The following is a 20227-nucleotide window of genomic DNA, read 5'->3' as shown; positions in this document are numbered from 1 at the left end:
CAGGCTGAAAACGCATTTAAAGCAATAAAAAGTTAATTTTGGCTCTCACACCTAAACTAAACGTTGTAGACTCAAAATTTTTGCTGTATTTAGTGTATTTTAGCATCCTGAAGATGATTCCAGCATTAATTTCATTGTGCTTATGCTCATTTTTAAGATTTTGACATTTTCACCTTAAGTGTACAATCAGGGGCTGAAAACGCGTTTAAAGCAATAAAAAGTTCATTTTGGCTCTCACACCTAAACTGAACGTTGTAGACTCAAAATTTTTGCTGTATTCAGTGTATTCTAGCATCCTGAAGATGATTCCAGCATTAATTTCATTGTGCTTATGCTCATTTTTAAGATTTTGACATTTTCACCTTAAGTGTACAATCAGGGGCTGAAAACGCGTTTAAAGCAATAAAAAGTTCATTTTGGCTCTCACACCTAAACTAAACGTTGTAGACTCAAAATTTTTGCTGTATTTAGTGTATTCTAGCATCCTGAAGATGATTCCAGCATTAATTTCATCGTGCTTATGCTCATTTTGAAGATTTTGACATTTTAACCTAAAGTGCACAATCAGGCTGAAAACGCATTTAAAGCAATAAAAAGTTCATTTTGGCTCACACACCTAAAATAAACGTTGTAGACTCAAAATTTTTGCTGTATTCAGTGTATTCTAGCATCCTGAAGATGATTCCAGCATTAATTTCATTGTGCTTATGCTCATTTTGAAGATTTTGACATTTTCACCTTAAGTGTACAATCAGGGGCTGAAAATGCGTTTAAAGCAATAAAAAGTTCATTTTGGCTCTCACACCTAAACTAAACGTTGTAGACTCAAAATTTTTGCTGTATTTAGTGTATTCTAGCATCCTGAAGATGATTCCAGCATTAATTTCATTGTGCTTATGCTCATTTTTAAGATTTTGACATTTTCACCTAAAGTGCACAATCAGGCTGAAAACGCATTTAAAGCAATAAAAAGTTCATTTTGGCTCTCACACCTAAACTAAACGTTGTAGACTCAAAATTTTTGCTGTATTTAGTGTATTCTAGCATCCTGAAGATGATTCCAGCATTAATTTCATTGTGCTTATGCTCATTTTGAAGATTTTGACATTTTCACCTTAAGTGTACAATCAGGGGCTGAAAACGCGTTTAAAGCAATAAAAAGTTCATTTTGGCTCTCACACCTAAACTAAACGTTGTAGACGCAAATTTTTTGCTGTATTTAGTGTATTCTAGCATCCTGAAGATGATTCCAGCATTAATTTCATTGTGCTTATGCTCATTTTTAAGATTTTGACATTTTCACCTAAAGTGCACAATCAGGCTGAAAACGCATTTAAAGCAACAAAAAGTTCATTTTGGCTCTCACACCTAAACTAAACGTTGTAGACTCAAAATTTTTGCTGTATTTAGTGTATTTTAGCATCCTGAAGATGATTCCAGCATTAATTTCATTGTGCTTATGCTCATTTTTAAGATTTTGACATTTTCACCTTAAATGTACAATCAGGGGCTAAAAAACGCGTTTAAAGCAATAAAAAGTTCATTTTGGCTCTCACACCTAAACTAAACGTTGTAGACTCAAAATTTTTGCTGTATTCAGTGTATTCTAGCATCCTGAAGATGATTCAAGCATTAATTTCATCGTGCTTATGCTCATTTTGAAGATTTTGACATTTTCACCTAAAGTGCACAATCAGGCTGAAAACGCATTTAAAGCAATAAAAAGTTCATTTTGGCTCTCACACCTAAACTAAACGTTGTAGACTCAAAATTTTTGCTGTATTTAGTGTATTTTAGCATCCTGAAGATGATTCCAGCATTAATTTCATTGTGCTTATGCTCATTTTTAAGATTTTGACATTTTCACCTAAGGTGCACAATCAGGCTGAAAACGCATTTAAAGCAATAAAAAGTTCATTTTGGCTCTCACACCTAAACTACACGTTGTAGACTCAAAATTTTTGCTGTATTTAGTGTATTTTAGCATCCTGAAGATGATTCCAGCATTAATTTCATTGTGCTTATGTTCATTTTTAAGATTTTGACATTTTCACCTTAAGTGTACAATCAGGGGCTGAAAACGCGTTTAAAGCAATAAAAAGTTCATTTTGGCTCTCACACCTAAACTAAACGTTGTAGACTCAAAATTTTTGCTGTATTCAGTGTATTCTAGCATCCTGAAGATGATTCAAGCATTAATTTCATCGTGCTTATGCTCATTTTGAAGATTTTGACATTTTCACCTAAAGTGCACAATCAGGCTGAAAACGCATTTAAAGCAATAAAAAGTTCATTTTGGCTCACACACCTAAAATAAACGTTGTAGACTCAAAATGTTTGCTGTATTCAGTGTATTCTAGCATCCTGAAGATGATTCCAGCATTAATTTCATTGTGCTTATGCTCATTTTTAAGATTTTGACATTTTCACCTAAAGTGCACAATCAGGCTGAAAACGCATTTAAAGCAATAAAAAGTTCATTTTGGCTCTCACACCTAAACTAAACGTTGTAGACTCAAAATTTTTGCTGTATTTAGTGTATTCTAGCATACTGAAGATGATTCCAGCATTAATTTCATTGTGCTTATGCTCATTTTGAAGATTTTGACATTTTCACCTTAAGTGTACAATCAGGGGCTGAAAACGCGTTTAAAGCAATAAAAAGTTCATTTTGGCTCTCACACCTAAACTAAACGTTGTAGACGCAAATTTTTTGCTGTATTTAGTGTATTCTAGCATCCTGAAGATGATTCCAGCATTAATTTCATTGTGCTTATGCTCATTTTTAAGATTTTGACATTTTCACCTAAAGTGCACAATCAGGCTGAAAACGCATTTGAAGCAACAAAAAGTTCATTTTGGCTCTCACACCTAAACTAAACGTTGTAGACTCAAAATTGTTGCTGTATTTAGTGTATTTTAGCATCCTGAAGATGATTCCAGCATTAATTTCATTGTGCTTATGCTCATTTTTAAGATTTTGACATTTTCACCTAAAGTGCACAATCAGGCTGAAAACGCATTTAAAGCAATAAAAAGTTCATTTTGGCTCTCACACCTAAACTACACGTTGTAGACTCAAAATTTTTGCTGTATTTAGTGTATTTTAGCATCCTGAAGATGATTCCAGCATTAATTTCATTGTGCTTATGTTCATTTTTAAGATTTTGACATTTTCACCTTAAGTGTACAATCAGGGGCTGAAAACGCGTTTAAAGCAATAAAAAGTTCATTTTGGCTCTCACACCTAAACTAAACGTTGTAGACGCAAAATTTTTGCTGTATTTAGTGTATTCTAGCATCCTGAAGATGATTCCAGCATTAATTTCATTGTGCTTATGCTCATTTTTAAGATTTTGACATTTTCACCTAAAGTGCACAATCAGGCTGAAAACGCATTTAAAGCAATAAAAAGTTCATTTTGGCTCTCACACCTAAACTAAACGTTGTAGACTCAAAATTTTTGCTGTATTTAGTGTATTCTAGCATACTGAAGATGATTCCAGCATTAATTTCATTGTGCTTATGCTCATTTTGAAGATTTTGACATTTTCACCTTAAGTGTACAATCAGGGGCTGAAAACGCGTTTAAAGCAATAAAAAGTTCATTTTGGCTCTCACACCTAAACTAAACGTTGTAGACTCAAAATTTTTGCTGTATTCAGTGTATTCTAGCATCCTGAAGATGATTCAAGCATTAATTTCATCGTGCTTATGCTCATTTTGAAGATTTTGACATTTTCACCTAAAGTGCACAATCAGGCTGAAAACGCATTTAAAGCAATAAAAAGTTCATTTTGGCTCACACACCTAAAATAAACGTTGTAGACTCAAAATGTTTGCTGTATTCAGTGTATTCTAGCATCCTGAAGATGATTCCAGCATTAATTTCATTGTGCTTATGCTCATTTTTAAGATTTTGACATTTTCACCTAAAGTGCACAATCAGGCTGAAAACGCATTTAAAGCAATAAAAAGTTCATTTTGGCTCTCACACCTAAACTAAACGTTGTAGACTCAAATTTTTGCTGTATTTAGTGTATTCTAGCATACTGAAGATGATTCCAGCATTAATTTCATTGTGCTTATGCTCATTTTGAAGATTTTGACATTTTCACCTTAAGTGTACAATCAGGGGCTGAAAACGCGTTTAAAGCAATAAAAAGTTCATTTTGGCTCTCACACCTAAACTAAACGTTGTAGACTCAAAATTTTTGCTGTATTCAGTGTATTCTAGCATCCTGAAGATGATTCAAGCATTAATTTCATCGTGCTTATGCTCATTTTGAAGATTTTGACATTTTCACCTAAAGTGCACAATCAGGCTGAAAACGCATTTAAAGCAATAAAAAGTTCATTTTGGCTCTCACACCTAAACTAAACGTTGTAGACTCAAAATTTTTGCTGTATTTAGTGTATTTTAGCATCCTGAAGATGATTCCAGCATTAATTTCATTGTGCTTATGCTCATTTTTAAGATTTTGACATTTTCACCTAAAGTGCACAATCAGGCTGAAAACGCATTTAAAGCAATAAAAAGTTCATTTTGGCTCTCACACCTAAACTACACGTTGTAGACTCAAAATTTTTGCTGTATTTAGTGTATTTTAGCATCCTGAAGATGATTCCAGCATTAATTTCATTGTGCTTATGTTCATTTTTAAGATTTTGACATTTTCACCTTAAGTGTACAATCAGGGGCTGAAAACGCGTTTAAAGCAATAAAAAGTTCATTTTGGCTCTCACACCTAAACTAAACGTTGTAGACGCAAAATTTTTGCTGTATTTAGTGTATTCTAGCATCCTGAAGATGATTCCAGCATTAATTTCATTGTGCTTATGCTCATTTTTAAGATTTTGACATTTTCACCTAAAGTGCACAATCAGGCTGAAAACGCATTTAAAGCAACAAAAAGTTCATTTTGGCTCACACACCTAAACTAAACGTTGTAGACTCAAAATTTTTGCTGTATTTAGTGTATTTTAGCATCCTGAAGATGATTCCAGCATTAATTTCATTGTGCTTATGCTCATTTTGAAGATTTTGACATTTTCACCTAAAGTGCACAATCAGGCTGAAAACGCATTTAAAGCAATAAAAAGTTCATTTTGGCTCTCACACCTAAACTAAACGTTGTAGACTCAAAATTTTTGCTGTATTTAGTGTATTCTAGCATACTGAAGATGATTCCAGCATTAATTTCATTGTGCTTATGCTCATTTTGAAGATTTTGACATTTTCACCTTAAGTGTACAATCAGGGGCTGAAAACGCGTTTAAAGCAATAAAAAGTTCATTTTGGCTCTCACACCTAAACTAAACGTTGTAGACGCAAATTTTTTGCTGTATTTAGTGTATTCTAGCATCCTGAAGATGATTCCAGCATTAATTTCATTGTGCTTATGCTCATTTTTAAGATTTTGACATTTTCACCTAAAGTGCACAATCAGGCTGAAAACGCATTTGAAGCAACAAAAAGTTCATTTTGGCTCTCACACCTAAACTAAACGTTGTAGACTCAAAATTGTTGCTGTATTTAGTGTATTTTAGCATCCTGAAGATGATTCCAGCATTAATTTCATTGTGCTTATGCTCATTTTTAAGATTTTGACATTTTCACCTTAAATGTACAATCAGGGGCTAAAAAACGCGTTTAAAGCAATAAAAAGTTCATTTTGGCTCTCACACCTAAACTAAACGTTGTAGACTCAAAATTTTTGCTGTATTCAGTGTATTCTAGCATCCTGAAGATGATTCAAGCATTAATTTCATCGTGCTTATGCTCATTTTGAAGATTTTGACATTTTCACCTAAAGTGCACAATCAGGCTGAAAACGCATTTAAAGCAATAAAAAGTTCATTTTGGCTCTCACACCTAAACTAAACGTTGTAGACTCAAAATTTTTGCTGTATTTAGTGTATTTTAGCATCCTGAAGATGATTCCAGCATTAATTTCATTGTGCTTATGCTCATTTTTAAGATTTTGACATTTTCACCTAAAGTGCACAATCAGGCTGAAAACGCATTTAAAGCAATAAAAAGTTCATTTTGGCTCTCACACCTAAACTACACGTTGTAGACTCAAAATTTTTGCTGTATTTAGTGTATTTTAGCATCCTGAAGATGATTCCAGCATTAATTTCATTGTGCTTATGTTCATTTTTAAGATTTTGACATTTTCACCTTAAGTGTACAATCAGGGGCTGAAAACGCGTTTAAAGCAATAAAAAGTTCATTTTGGCTCTCACACCTAAACTAAACGTTGTAGACGCAAAATTTTTGCTGTATTTAGTGTATTCTAGCATCCTGAAGATGATTCCAGCATTAATTTCATTGTGCTTATGCTCATTTTTAAGATTTTGACATTTTCACCTAAAGTGCACAATCAGGCTGAAAACGCATTTAAAGCAACAAAAAGTTCATTTTGGCTCACACACCTAAACTAAACGTTGTAGACTCAAAATTTTTGCTGTATTTAGTGTATTTTAGCATCCTGAAGATGATTCCAGCATTAATTTCATTGTGCTTATGCTCATTTTGAAGATTTTGACATTTTCACCTAAAGTGCACAATCAGGCTGAAAACACATTTAAAGCAATAAAAAGTTCATTTTGGCTCTCACACCTAAACTACACGTTGTAGACTCAAAATTTTTGCTGTATTTAGTGTATTTTAGCATCCTGAAGATGATTCCAGCATTAATTTCATTGTGCTTATGTTCATTTTTGAGATTTTGACATTTTCACCTTAAGTGTACAATCAGGGGCTGAAAACGCGTTTAAAGCAATAAAAAGTTCATTTTGGCTCTCACACCTAAACTAAACGTTGTAGACTCAAAATTTTTGCTGTATTCAGTGTATTCTAGCATCCTGAAGATGATTCAAGCATTAATTTCATCGTGCTTATGCTCATTTTGAAGATTTTGACATTTTCACCTAAAGTGCACAATCAGGCTGAAAACGCATTTAAAGCAATAAAAAGTTCATTTTGGCTCACACACCTAAAATAAACGTTGTAGACTCAAAATGTTTGCTGTATTCAGTGTATTCTAGCATCCTGAAGATGATTCCAGCATTAATTTCATTGTGCTTATGCTCATTTTGAAGATTTTGACATTTTCACCTAAAGTGCACAATCAGGCTGAAAACGCATTTAAAGCAATAAAAAGTTCATTTTGGCTCTCACACCTAAACTAAACGTTGTAGACTCAAAATTTTTGCTGTATTTAGTGTATTCTAGCAACCTGAAGATGATTCCAGCATTCATTTCATTGTGCTTATGCTCATTTTGAAGATTTTGACATTTTCACCTTAAGTGTACAATCAGGGGCTGAAAACGCGTTTAAAGCAATAAAAAGTTCATTTTGGCTCTCACACCTAAACTAAACGTTGTAGACGCAAATTTTTTGCTGTATTTAGTGTATTCTAGCATCCTGAAGATGATTCCAGCATTAATTTCATTGTGCTTATGCTCATTTTTAAGATTTTGACATTTTCACCTAAAGTGCACAATCAGGCTGAAAACGCATTTAAAGCAACAAAAAGTTCATTTTGGCTCTCACACCTAAACTAAACGTTGTAGACTCAAAATTTTTGCTGTATTTAGTGTATTCTAGCATCCTGAAGATGATTCCAGCATTAATTTCATTGTGCTTATGCTCATTTTGAAGATTTTGATATTTTCACCTCAAGTGCACAATCAGGGGCTGAAAACGCATTTAAAGCAATAAAAAGTTCATTTTGGCTCTCACACCTAAAATAAACGTTGTAGACTCAAAATTTTTGCTGTATTTAGTGTATTCTAGCATCCTGAAAATGATTCCAGCATTAATTTCATTGTGCTTATGCTCATTTTGAAGATTTTGACATTTTCACCTTAAGTGTACAATCAGGGGCTGAAAACGCGTTTAAAGCAATAAAAAGTTCATTTTGGCTTTCACACCTAAACTAAACGTTGTAGACTCAAAATTTTTGCTGTATTTAGTGTATTCTAGCATCCTGAAGATGATTCCAGCATTAATTTCATTGTGCTTATGCTCATTTTTAAGATTTTGACATTTTCACCTAAAGTGCACAATCAGGCTGAAAACGCATTTAAAGCAATAAAAAGTTAATTTTGGCTCTCACACCTAAACTAAACGTTGTAGACTCAAAATTTTTGCTGTATTTAGTGTATTTTAGCATCCTGAAGATGATTCCAGCATTAATTTCATTGTGCTTATGCTCATTTTTAAGATTTTGACATTTTCACCTTAAGTGTACAATCAGGGGCTGAAAACGCGTTTAAAGCAATAAAAAGTTCATTTTGGCTCTCACACCTAAACTAAACGTTGTAGACTCAAAATTTTTGCTGTATTCAGTGTATTCTAGCATCCTGAAGATGATTCCAGCATTAATTTCATTGTGCTTATGCTCATTTTTAAGATTTTGACATTTTCACCTTAAGTGTACAATCAGGGGCTGAAAACGCATTTAAAGCAATAAAAAGTTCATTTTGGCTCTCACACCTAAACTAAACGTTGTAGACTCAAAATTTTTGCTGTATTTAGTGTATTCTAGCATCCTGAAGATGATTCCAGCATTAATTTCATCGTGCTTATGCTCATTTTGAAGATTTTGACATTTTAACCTAAAGTGCACAATCAGGCTGAAAACGCATTTAAAGCAATAAAAAGTTCATTTTGGCTCACACACCTAAAATAAACGTTGTAGACTCAAAATTTTTGCTGTATTCAGTGTATTCTAGCATCCTGAAGATGATTCCAGCATTAATTTCATTGTGCTTATGCTCATTTTGAAGATTTTGACATTTTCACCTTAAGTGTACAATCAGGGGCTGAAAATGCGTTTAAAGCAATAAAAAGTTCATTTTGGCTCTCACACCTAAACTAAACGTTGTAGACTCAAAATTTTTGCTGTATTTAGTGTATTCTAGCATCCTGAAGATGATTCCAGCATTAATTTCATTGTGCTTATGCTCATTTTTAAGATTTTGACATTTTCACCTAAAGTGCACAATCAGGCTGAAAACGCATTTAAAGCAATAAAAAGTTCATTTTGGCTCTCACACCTAAACTAAACGTTGTAGACTCAAAATTTTTGCTGTATTTAGTGTATTCTAGCATCCTGAAGATGATTCCAGCATTAATTTCATTGTGCTTATGCTCATTTTGAAGATTTTGACATTTTCACCTTAAGTGTACAATCAGGGGCTGAAAACGCGTTTAAAGCAATAAAAAGTTCATTTTGGCTCTCACACCTAAACTAAACGTTGTAGACGCAAATTTTTTGCTGTATTTAGTGTATTCTAGCATCCTGAAGATGATTCCAGCATTAATTTCATTGTGCTTATGCTCATTTTTAAGATTTTGACATTTTCACCTAAAGTGCACAATCAGGCTGAAAACGCATTTAAAGCAACAAAAAGTTCATTTTGGCTCTCACACCTAAACTAAACGTTGTAGACTCAAAATTTTTGCTGTATTTAGTGTATTTTAGCATCCTGAAGATGATTCCAGCATTAATTTCATTGTGCTTATGCTCATTTTTAAGATTTTGACATTTTCACCTTAAATGTACAATCAGGGGCTAAAAAACGCGTTTAAAGCAATAAAAAGTTCATTTTGGCTCTCACACCTAAACTAAACGTTGTAGACTCAAAATTTTTGCTGTATTCAGTGTATTCTAGCATCCTGAAGATGATTCAAGCATTAATTTCATCGTGCTTATGCTCATTTTGAAGATTTTGACATTTTCACCTAAAGTGCACAATCAGGCTGAAAACGCATTTAAAGCAATAAAAAGTTCATTTTGGCTCTCACACCTAAACTAAACGTTGTAGACTCAAAATTTTTGCTGTATTTAGTGTATTTTAGCATCCTGAAGATGATTCCAGCATTAATTTCATTGTGCTTATGCTCATTTTTAAGATTTTGACATTTTCACCTAAAGTGCACAATCAGGCTGAAAACGCATTTAAAGCAATAAAAAGTTCATTTTGGCTCTCACACCTAAACTACACGTTGTAGACTCAAAATTTTTGCTGTATTTAGTGTATTTTAGCATCCTGAAGATGATTCCAGCATTAATTTCATTGTGCTTATGTTCATTTTTAAGATTTTGACATTTTCACCTTAAGTGTACAATCAGGGGCTGAAAACGCGTTTAAAGCAATAAAAAGTTCATTTTGGCTCTCACACCTAAACTAAACGTTGTAGACTCAAAATTTTTGCTGTATTCAGTGTATTCTAGCATCCTGAAGATGATTCAAGCATTAATTTCATCGTGCTTATGCTCATTTTGAAGATTTTGACATTTTCACCTAAAGTGCACAATCAGGCTGAAAACGCATTTAAAGCAATAAAAAGTTCATTTTGGCTCACACACCTAAAATAAACGTTGTAGACTCAAAATGTTTGCTGTATTCAGTGTATTCTAGCATCCTGAAGATGATTCCAGCATTAATTTCATTGTGCTTATGCTCATTTTGAAGATTTTGACATTTTCACCTAAAGTGCACAATCAGGCTGAAAACGCATTTAAAGCAATAAAAAGTTCATTTTGGCTCACACACCTAAAATAAACGTTGTAGACTCAAAATTTTTGCTGTATTTAGTGTATTCTAGCATCCTGAAGATGATTCCAGCATTAATTTCATTGTGCTTATGCTCATTTTTAAGATTTTGACATTTTCATCTTAAGTGTACAATCAGGGGCTGAAAACGCGTTTAAAGCAATAAAAAGTTCATTTTGGCTCTCACACCTAAACTAAACGTTGTAGACGCAAATTTTTTGCTGTATTTAGTGTATTCTAGCATCCTGAAGATGATTCCAGCATTAATTTCATTGTGCTTATGCTCATTTTTAAGATTTTGACATTTTCACCTAAAGTGCACAATCAGGCTGAAAACGCATTTGAAGCAACAAAAAGTTCATTTTGGCTCTCACACCTAAACTAAACGTTGTAGACTCAAAATTGTTGCTGTATTTAGTGTATTTTAGCATCCTGAAGATGATTCCAGCATTAATTTCATTGTGCTTATGCTCATTTTTAAGATTTTGACATTTTCACCTTAAATGTACAATCAGGGGCTAAAAAACGCGTTTAAAGCAATAAAAAGTTCATTTTGGCTCTCACACCTAAACTAAACGTTGTAGACTCAAAATTTTTGCTGTATTTAGTGTATTCTAGCAACCTGAAGATGATTCCAGCATTCATTTCATTGTGCTTATGCTCATTTTGAAGATTTTGACATTTTCACCTTAAGTGTACAATCAGGGGCTGAAAACGCGTTTAAAGCAATAAAAAGTTCATTTTGGCTCTCACACCTAAACTAAACGTTGTAGACGCAAAATTTTTGCTGTATTTAGTGTATTCTAGCATCCTGAAGATGATTCCAGCATTAATTTCATTGTGCTTATGCTCATTTTTAAGATTTTGACATTTTCACCTAAAGTGCACAATCAGGCTGAAAACGCATTTAAAGCAACAAAAAGTTCATTTTGGCTCACACACCTAAACTAAACGTTGTAGACTCAAAATTTTTGCTGTATTTAGTGTATTTTAGCATCCTGAAGATGATTCCAGCATTAATTTCATTGTGCTTATGCTCATTTTGAAGATTTTGACATTTTCACCTAAAGTGCACAATCAGGCTGAAAACACATTTAAAGCAATAAAAAGTTCATTTTGGCTCTCACACCTAAACTACACGTTGTAGACTCAAAATTTTTGCTGTATTTAGTGTATTTTAGCATCCTGAAGATGATTCCAGCATTAATTTCATTGTGCTTATGTTCATTTTTGAGATTTTGACATTTTCACCTTAAGTGTACAATCAGGGGCTGAAAACGCGTTTAAAGCAATAAAAAGTTCATTTTGGCTCTCACACCTAAACTAAACGTTGTAGACTCAAAATTTTTGCTGTATTCAGTGTATTCTAGCATCCTGAAGATGATTCAAGCATTAATTTCATCGTGCTTATGCTCATTTTGAAGATTTTGACATTTTCACCTAAAGTGCACAATCAGGCTGAAAACGCATTTAAAGCAATAAAAAGTTCATTTTGGCTCACACACCTAAAATAAACGTTGTAGACTCAAAATGTTTGCTGTATTCAGTGTATTCTAGCATCCTGAAGATGATTCCAGCATTAATTTCATTGTGCTTATGCTCATTTTGAAGATTTTGACATTTTCACCTAAAGTGCACAATCAGGCTGAAAACGCATTTAAAGCAATAAAAAGTTCATTTTGGCTCTCACACCTAAACTAAACGTTGTAGACTCAAAATTTTTGCTGTATTTAGTGTATTCTAGCAACCTGAAGATGATTCCAGCATTCATTTCATTGTGCTTATGCTCATTTTGAAGATTTTGACATTTTCACCTTAAGTGTACAATCAGGGGCTGAAAACGCGTTTAAAGCAATAAAAAGTTCATTTTGGCTCTCACACCTAAACTAAACGTTGTAGACGCAAATTTTTTGCTGTATTTAGTGTATTCTAGCATCCTGAAGATGATTCCAGCATTAATTTCATTGTGCTTATGCTCATTTTTAAGATTTTGACATTTTCACCTAAAGTGCACAATCAGGCTGAAAACGCATTTAAAGCAACAAAAAGTTCATTTTGGCTCTCACACCTAAACTAAACGTTGTAGACACAAAATTTTTGCTGTATTTAGTGTATTCTAGCATCCTGAAGATGATTCCAGCATTAATTTCATTGTGCTTATGCTCATTTTGAAGATTTTGATATTTTCACCTCAAGTGCACAATCAGGGGCTGAAAACGCATTTAAAGCAATAAAAAGTTCATTTTGGCTCTCACACCTAAAATAAACGTTGTAGACTCAAAATTTTTGCTGTATTTAGTGTATTCTAGCATCCTGAAAATGATTCCAGCATTAATTTCATTGTGCTTATGCTCATTTTGAAGATTTTGACATTTTCACCTTAAGTGTACAATCAGGGGCTGAAAACGCGTTTAAAGCAATAAAAAGTTCATTTTGGCTTTCACACCTAAACTAAACGTTGTAGACTCAAAATTTTTGCTGTATTTAGTGTATTCTAGCATCCTGAAGATGATTCCAGCATTAATTTCATTGTGCTTATGCTCATTTTTAAGATTTTGACATTTTCACCTAAAGTGCACAATCAGGCTGAAAACGCATTTAAAGCAATAAAAAGTTAATTTTGGCTCTCACACCTAAACTAAACGTTGTAGACTCAAAATTTTTGCTGTATTTAGTGTATTTTAGCATCCTGAAGATGATTCCAGCATTAATTTCATTGTGCTTATGCTCATTTTTAAGATTTTGACATTTTCACCTTAAGTGTACAATCAGGGGCTGAAAACGCGTTTAAAGCAATAAAAAGTTCATTTTGGCTCTCACACCTAAACTAAACGTTGTAGACTCAAAATTTTTGCTGTATTCAGTGTATTCTAGCATCCTGAAGATGATTCCAGCATTAATTTCATTGTGCTTATGCTCATTTTTAAGATTTTGACATTTTCACCTTAAGTGTACAATCAGGGGCTGAAAACGCATTTAAAGCAATAAAAAGTTCATTTTGGCTCTCACACCTAAACTAAACGTTGTAGACTCAAAATTTTTGCTGTATTTAGTGTATTCTAGCATCCTGAAGATGATTCCAGCATTAATTTCATCGTGCTTATGCTCATTTTGAAGATTTTGACATTTTAACCTAAAGTGCACAATCAGGCTGAAAACGCATTTAAAGCAATAAAAAGTTCATTTTGGCTCACACACCTAAAATAAACGTTGTAGACTCAAAATTTTTGCTGTATTCAGTGTATTCTAGCATCCTGAAGATGATTCCAGCATTAATTTCATTGTGCTTATGCTCATTTTGAAGATTTTGACATTTATACCTTAAGTGTACAATCAGGGGCTGAAAATGCGTTTAAAGCAATAAAAAGTTCATTTTGGCTCTCACACCTAAACTAAACGTTGTAGACTCAAAATTTTTGCTGTATTTAGTGTATTCTAGCATCCTGAAGATGATTCCAGCATTAATTTCATTGTGCTTATGCTCATTTTTAAGATTTTGACATTTTCACCTAAAGTGCACAATCAGGCTGAAAACGCATTTAAAGCAATAAAAAGTTCATTTTGGCTCTCACACCTAAACTAAACGTTGTAGACTCAAAATTTTTGCTGTATTTAGTGTATTCTAGCATCCTGAAGATGATTCCAGCATTAATTTCATTGTGCTTATGCTCATTTTGAAGATTTTGACATTTTCACCTTAAGTGTACAATCAGGGGCTGAAAACGCGTTTAAAGCAATAAAAAGTTCATTTTGGCTCTCACACCTAAACTAAACGTTGTAGACGCAAATTTTTTGCTGTATTTAGTGTATTCTAGCATCCTGAAGATGATTCCAGCATTAATTTCATTGTGCTTATGCTCATTTTTAAGATTTTGACATTTTCACCTAAAGTGCACAATCAGGCTGAAAACGCATTTAAAGCAACAAAAAGTTCATTTTGGCTCTCACACCTAAACTAAACGTTGTAGACTCAAAATTTTTGCTGTATTTAGTGTATTTTAGCATCCTGAAGATGATTCCAGCATTAATTTCATTGTGCTTATGCTCATTTTTAAGATTTTGACATTTTCACCTTAAATGTACAATCAGGGGCTAAAAAACGCGTTTAAAGCAATAAAAAGTTCATTTTGGCTCTCACACCTAAACTAAACGTTGTAGACTCAAAATTTTTGCTGTATTCAGTGTATTCTAGCATCCTGAAGATGATTCAAGCATTAATTTCATCGTGCTTATGCTCATTTTGAAGATTTTGACATTTTCACCTAAAGTGCACAATCAGGCTGAAAACGCATTTAAAGCAATAAAAAGTTCATTTTGGCTCTCACACCTAAACTAAACGTTGTAGACTCAAAATTTTTGCTGTATTTAGTGTATTTTAGCATCCTGAAGATGATTCCAGCATTAATTTCATTGTGCTTATGCTCATTTTTAAGATTTTGACATTTTCACCTAAAGTGCACAATCAGGCTGAAAACGCATTTAAAGCAATAAAAAGTTCATTTTGGCTCTCACACCTAAACTACACGTTGTAGACTCAAAATTTTTGCTGTATTTAGTGTATTTTAGCATCCTGAAGATGATTCCAGCATTAATTTCATTGTGCTTATGTTCATTTTTAAGATTTTGACATTTTCACCTTAAGTGTACAATCAGGGGCTGAAAACGCGTTTAAAGCAATAAAAAGTTCATTTTGGCTCTCACACCTAAACTAAACGTTGTAGACTCAAAATTTTTGCTGTATTCAGTGTATTCTAGCATCCTGAAGATGATTCAAGCATTAATTTCATCGTGCTTATGCTCATTTTGAAGATTTTGACATTTTCACCTAAAGTGCACAATCAGGCTGAAAACGCATTTAAAGCAATAAAAAGTTCATTTTGGCTCACACACCTAAAATAAACGTTGTAGACTCAAAATGTTTGCTGTATTCAGTGTATTCTAGCATCCTGAAGATGATTCCAGCATTAATTTCATTGTGCTTATGCTCATTTTGAAGATTTTGACATTTTCACCTAAAGTGCACAATCAGGCTGAAAACGCATTTAAAGCAATAAAAAGTTCATTTTGGCTCACACACCTAAAATAAACGTTGTAGACTCAAAATTTTTGCTGTATTTAGTGTATTTTAGCATCCTGAAGATGATTCCAGCATTAATTTCATTGTGCTTATGCTCATTTTTAAGATTTTGACATTTTCACCTTAAGTGTACAATCAGGGGCTGAAAACGCGTTTAAAGCAATAAAAAGTTCATTTTGGCTCTCACACCTAAACTAAACGTTGTAGACTCAAAATTTTTGCTGTATTCAGTGTATTCTAGCATCCTGAAGATGATTCCAGCATTAATTTCATTGTGCTTATGCTCATTTTTAAGATTTTGACATTTTCACCTTAAGTGTACAATCAGGGGCTGAAAACGCATTTAAAGCAATAAAAAGTTCATTTTGGCTCTCACACCTAAACTAAACGTTGTAGACTCAAAATTTTTGCTGTATTTAGTGTATTCTAGCATCCTGAAGATGATTCCAGCATTAATTTCATCGTGCTTATGCTCATTTTGAAGATTTTGACATTTTAACCTAAAGTGCACAATCAGGCTGAAAACGCATTTAAAGCAATAAAAAGTTCATTTTGGCTCACACACCTAAAATAAACGTTGTAGACTCAAAATTTTTGCTGTATTCAGTGTATTCTAGCATCCTGAAGATGATTCCAGCATTAATTTCATTGTGCTTATGCTCATTTTGAAGATTTTGACATTTTCACCTTAAGTGTACAATCAGGGGCTGAAAATGCGTTTAAAGCAATAAAAAGTTCATTTTGGCTCTCACACCTAAACTAAACGTTGTAGACTCAAAATTTTTGCTGTATTTAGTGTATTCTAGCATCCTGAAGATGATTCCAGCATTAATTTCATTGTGCTTATGCTCATTTTTAAGATTTTGACATTTTCACCTAAAGTGCACAATCAGGCTGAAAACGCATTTAAAGCAATAAAAAGTTCATTTTGGCTCTCACACCTAAACTAAACGTTGTAGACTCAAAATTTTTGCTGTATTTAGTGTATTCTAGCATCCTGAAGATGATTCCAGCATTAATTTCATTGTGCTTATGCTCATTTTGAAGATTTTGACATTTTCACCTTAAGTGTACAATCAGGGGCTGAAAACGCGTTTAAAGCAATAAAAAGTTCATTTTGGCTCTCACACCTAAACTAAACGTTGTAGACGCAAATTTTTTGCTGTATTTAGTGTATTCTAGCATCCTGAAGATGATTCCAGCATTAATTTCATTGTGCTTATGCTCATTTTTAAGATTTTGACATTTTCACCTAAAGTGCACAATCAGGCTGAAAACGCATTTAAAGCAACAAAAAGTTCATTTTGGCTCTCACACCTAAACTAAACGTTGTAGACTCAAAATTTTTGCTGTATTTAGTGTATTTTAGCATCCTGAAGATGATTCCAGCATTAATTTCATTGTGCTTATGCTCATTTTTAAGATTTTGACATTTTCACCTTAAATGTACAATCAGGGGCTAAAAAACGCGTTTAAAGCAATAAAAAGTTCATTTTGGCTCTCACACCTAAACTAAACGTTGTAGACTCAAAATTTTTGCTGTATTCAGTGTATTCTAGCATCCTGAAGATGATTCAAGCATTAATTTCATCGTGCTTATGCTCATTTTGAAGATTTTGACATTTTCACCTAAAGTGCACAATCAGGCTGAAAACGCATTTAAAGCAATAAAAAGTTCATTTTGGCTCTCACACCTAAACTAAACGTTGTAGACTCAAAATTTTTGCTGTATTTAGTGTATTTTAGCATCCTGAAGATGATTCCAGCATTAATTTCATTGTGCTTATGCTCATTTTTAAGATTTTGACATTTTCACCTAAAGTGCACAATCAGGCTGAAAACGCATTTAAAGCAATAAAAAGTTCATTTTGGCTCTCACACCTAAACTACACGTTGTAGACTCAAAATTTTTGCTGTATTTAGTGTATTTTAGCATCCTGAAGATGATTCCAGCATTAATTTCATTGTGCTTATGTTCATTTTTAAGATTTTGACATTTTCACCTTAAGTGTACAATCAGGGGCTGAAAACGCGTTTAAAGCAATAAAAAGTTCATTTTGGCTCTCACACCTAAACTAAACGTTGTAGACTCAAAATTTTTGCTGTATTCAGTGTATTCTAGCATCCTGAAGATGATTCAAGCATTAATTTCATCGTGCTTATGCTCATTTTGAAGATTTTGACATTTTCACCTAAAGTGCACAATCAGGCTGAAAACGCATTTAAAGCAATAAAAAGTTCATTTTGGCTCACACACCTAAAATAAACGTTGTAGACTCAAAATGTTTGCTGTATTCAGTGTATTCTAGCATCCTGAAGATGATTCCAGCATTAATTTCATTGTGCTTATGCTCATTTTGAAGATTTTGACATTTTCACCTAAAGTGCACAATCAGGCTGAAAACGCATTTAAAGCAATAAAAAGTTCATTTTGGCTCACACACCTAAAATAAACGTTGTAGACTCAAAATTTTTGCTGTATTTAGTGTATTCTAGCATCCTGAAGATGATTCCAGCATTAATTTCATTGTGCTTATGCTCATTTTTAAGATTTTGACATTTTCATCTTAAGTGTACAATCAGGGGCTGAAAACGCGTTTAAAGCAATAAAAAGTTCATTTTGGCTCTCACACCTAAACTAAACGTTGTAGACGCAAATTTTTTGCTGTATTTAGTGTATTCTAGCATCCTGAAGATGATTCCAGCATTAATTTCATTGTGCTTATGCTCATTTTTAAGATTTTGACATTTTCACCTAAAGTGCACAATCAGGCTGAAAACGCATTTGAAGCAACAAAAAGTTCATTTTGGCTCTCACACCTAAACTAAACGTTGTAGACTCAAAATTGTTGCTGTATTTAGTGTATTTTAGCATCCTGAAGATGATTCCAGCATTAATTTCATTGTGCTTATGCTCATTTTTAAGATTTTGACATTTTCACCTTAAATGTACAATCAGGGGCTAAAAAACGCGTTTAAAGCAATAAAAAGTTCATTTTGGCTCTCACACCTAAACTAAACGTTGTAGACTCAAAATTTTTGCTGTATTTAGTGTATTCTAGCAACCTGAAGATGATTCCAGCATTCATTTCATTGTGCTTATGCTCATTTTGAAGATTTTGACATTTTCACCTTAAGTGTACAATCAGGGGCTGAAAACGCGTTTAAAGCAATAAAAAGTTCATTTTGGCTCTCACACCTAAACTAAACGTTGTAGACGCAAAATTTTTGCTGTATTTAGTGTATTCTAGCATCCTGAAGATGATTCCAGCATTAATTTCATTGTGCTTATGCTCATTTTTAAGATTTTGACATTTTCACCTAAAGTGCACAATCAGGCTGAAAACGCATTTAAAGCAACAAAAAGTTCATTTTGGCTCACACACCTAAACTAAACGTTGTAGACTCAAAATTTTTGCTGTATTTAGTGTATTTTAGCATCCTGAAGATGATTCCAGCATTAATTTCATTGTGCTTATGCTCATTTTGAAGATTTTGACATTTTCACCTAAAGTGCACAATCAGGCTGAAAACACATTTAAAGCAATAAAAAGTTCATTTTGGCTCTCACACCTAAACTACACGTTGTAGACTCAAAATTTTTGCTGTATTTAGTGTATTTTAGCATCCTGAAGATGATTCCAGCATTAATTTCATTGTGCTTATGTTCATTTTTGAGATTTTGACATTTTCACCTTAAGTGTACAATCAGGGGCTGAAAACGCGTTTAAAGCAATAAAAAGTTCATTTTGGCTCTCACACCTAAACTAAACGTTGTAGACTCAAAATTTTTGCTGTATTCAGTGTATTCTAGCATCCTGAAGATGATTCAAGCATTAATTTCATCGTGCTTATGCTCATTTTGAAGATTTTGACATTTTCACCTAAAGTGCACAATCAGGCTGAAAACGCATTTAAAGCAATAAAAAGTTCATTTTGGCTCACACACCTAAAATAAACGTTGTAGACTCAAAATGTTTGCTGTATTCAGTGTATTCTAGCATCCTGAAGATGATTCCAGCATTAATTTCATTGTGCTTATGCTCATTTTGAAGATTTTGACATTTTCACCTAAAGTGCACAATCAGGCTGAAAACGCATTTAAAGCAATAAAAAGTTCATTTTGGCTCTCACACCTAAACTAAACGTTGTAGACTCAAAATTTTTGCTGTATTTAGTGTATTCTAGCAACCTGAAGATGATTCCAGCATTCATTTCATTGTGCTTATGCTCATTTTGAAGATTTTGACATTTTCACCTTAAGTGTACAATCAGGGGCTGAAAACGCGTTTAAAGCAATAAAAAGTTCATTTTGGCTCTCACACCTAAACTAAACGTTGTAGACGCAAATTTTTTGCTGTATTTAGTGTATTCTAGCATCCTGAAGATGATTCCAGCATTAATTTCATTGTGCTAATGCTCATTTTTAAGATTTTGACATTTTCACCTAAAGTGCACAATCAGGCTGAAAACGCATTTAAAGCAACAAAAAGTTCATTTTGGCTCTCACACCTAAACTAAACGTTGTAGACTCAAAATTTTTGCTGTATTTAGTGTATTTTAGCATCCTGAAGATG

Source organism: Vanacampus margaritifer, chromosome 16 (genome assembly GCF_051991255.1).
Source record: "Vanacampus margaritifer isolate UIUO_Vmar chromosome 16, RoL_Vmar_1.0, whole genome shotgun sequence".
NCBI classification, from domain to species: domain Eukaryota; kingdom Metazoa; phylum Chordata; class Actinopteri; order Syngnathiformes; family Syngnathidae; genus Vanacampus; species Vanacampus margaritifer.
The sequence above is the reverse complement of the archived record's forward strand: the minus strand, read 5'-3'. Positions refer to the sequence as shown.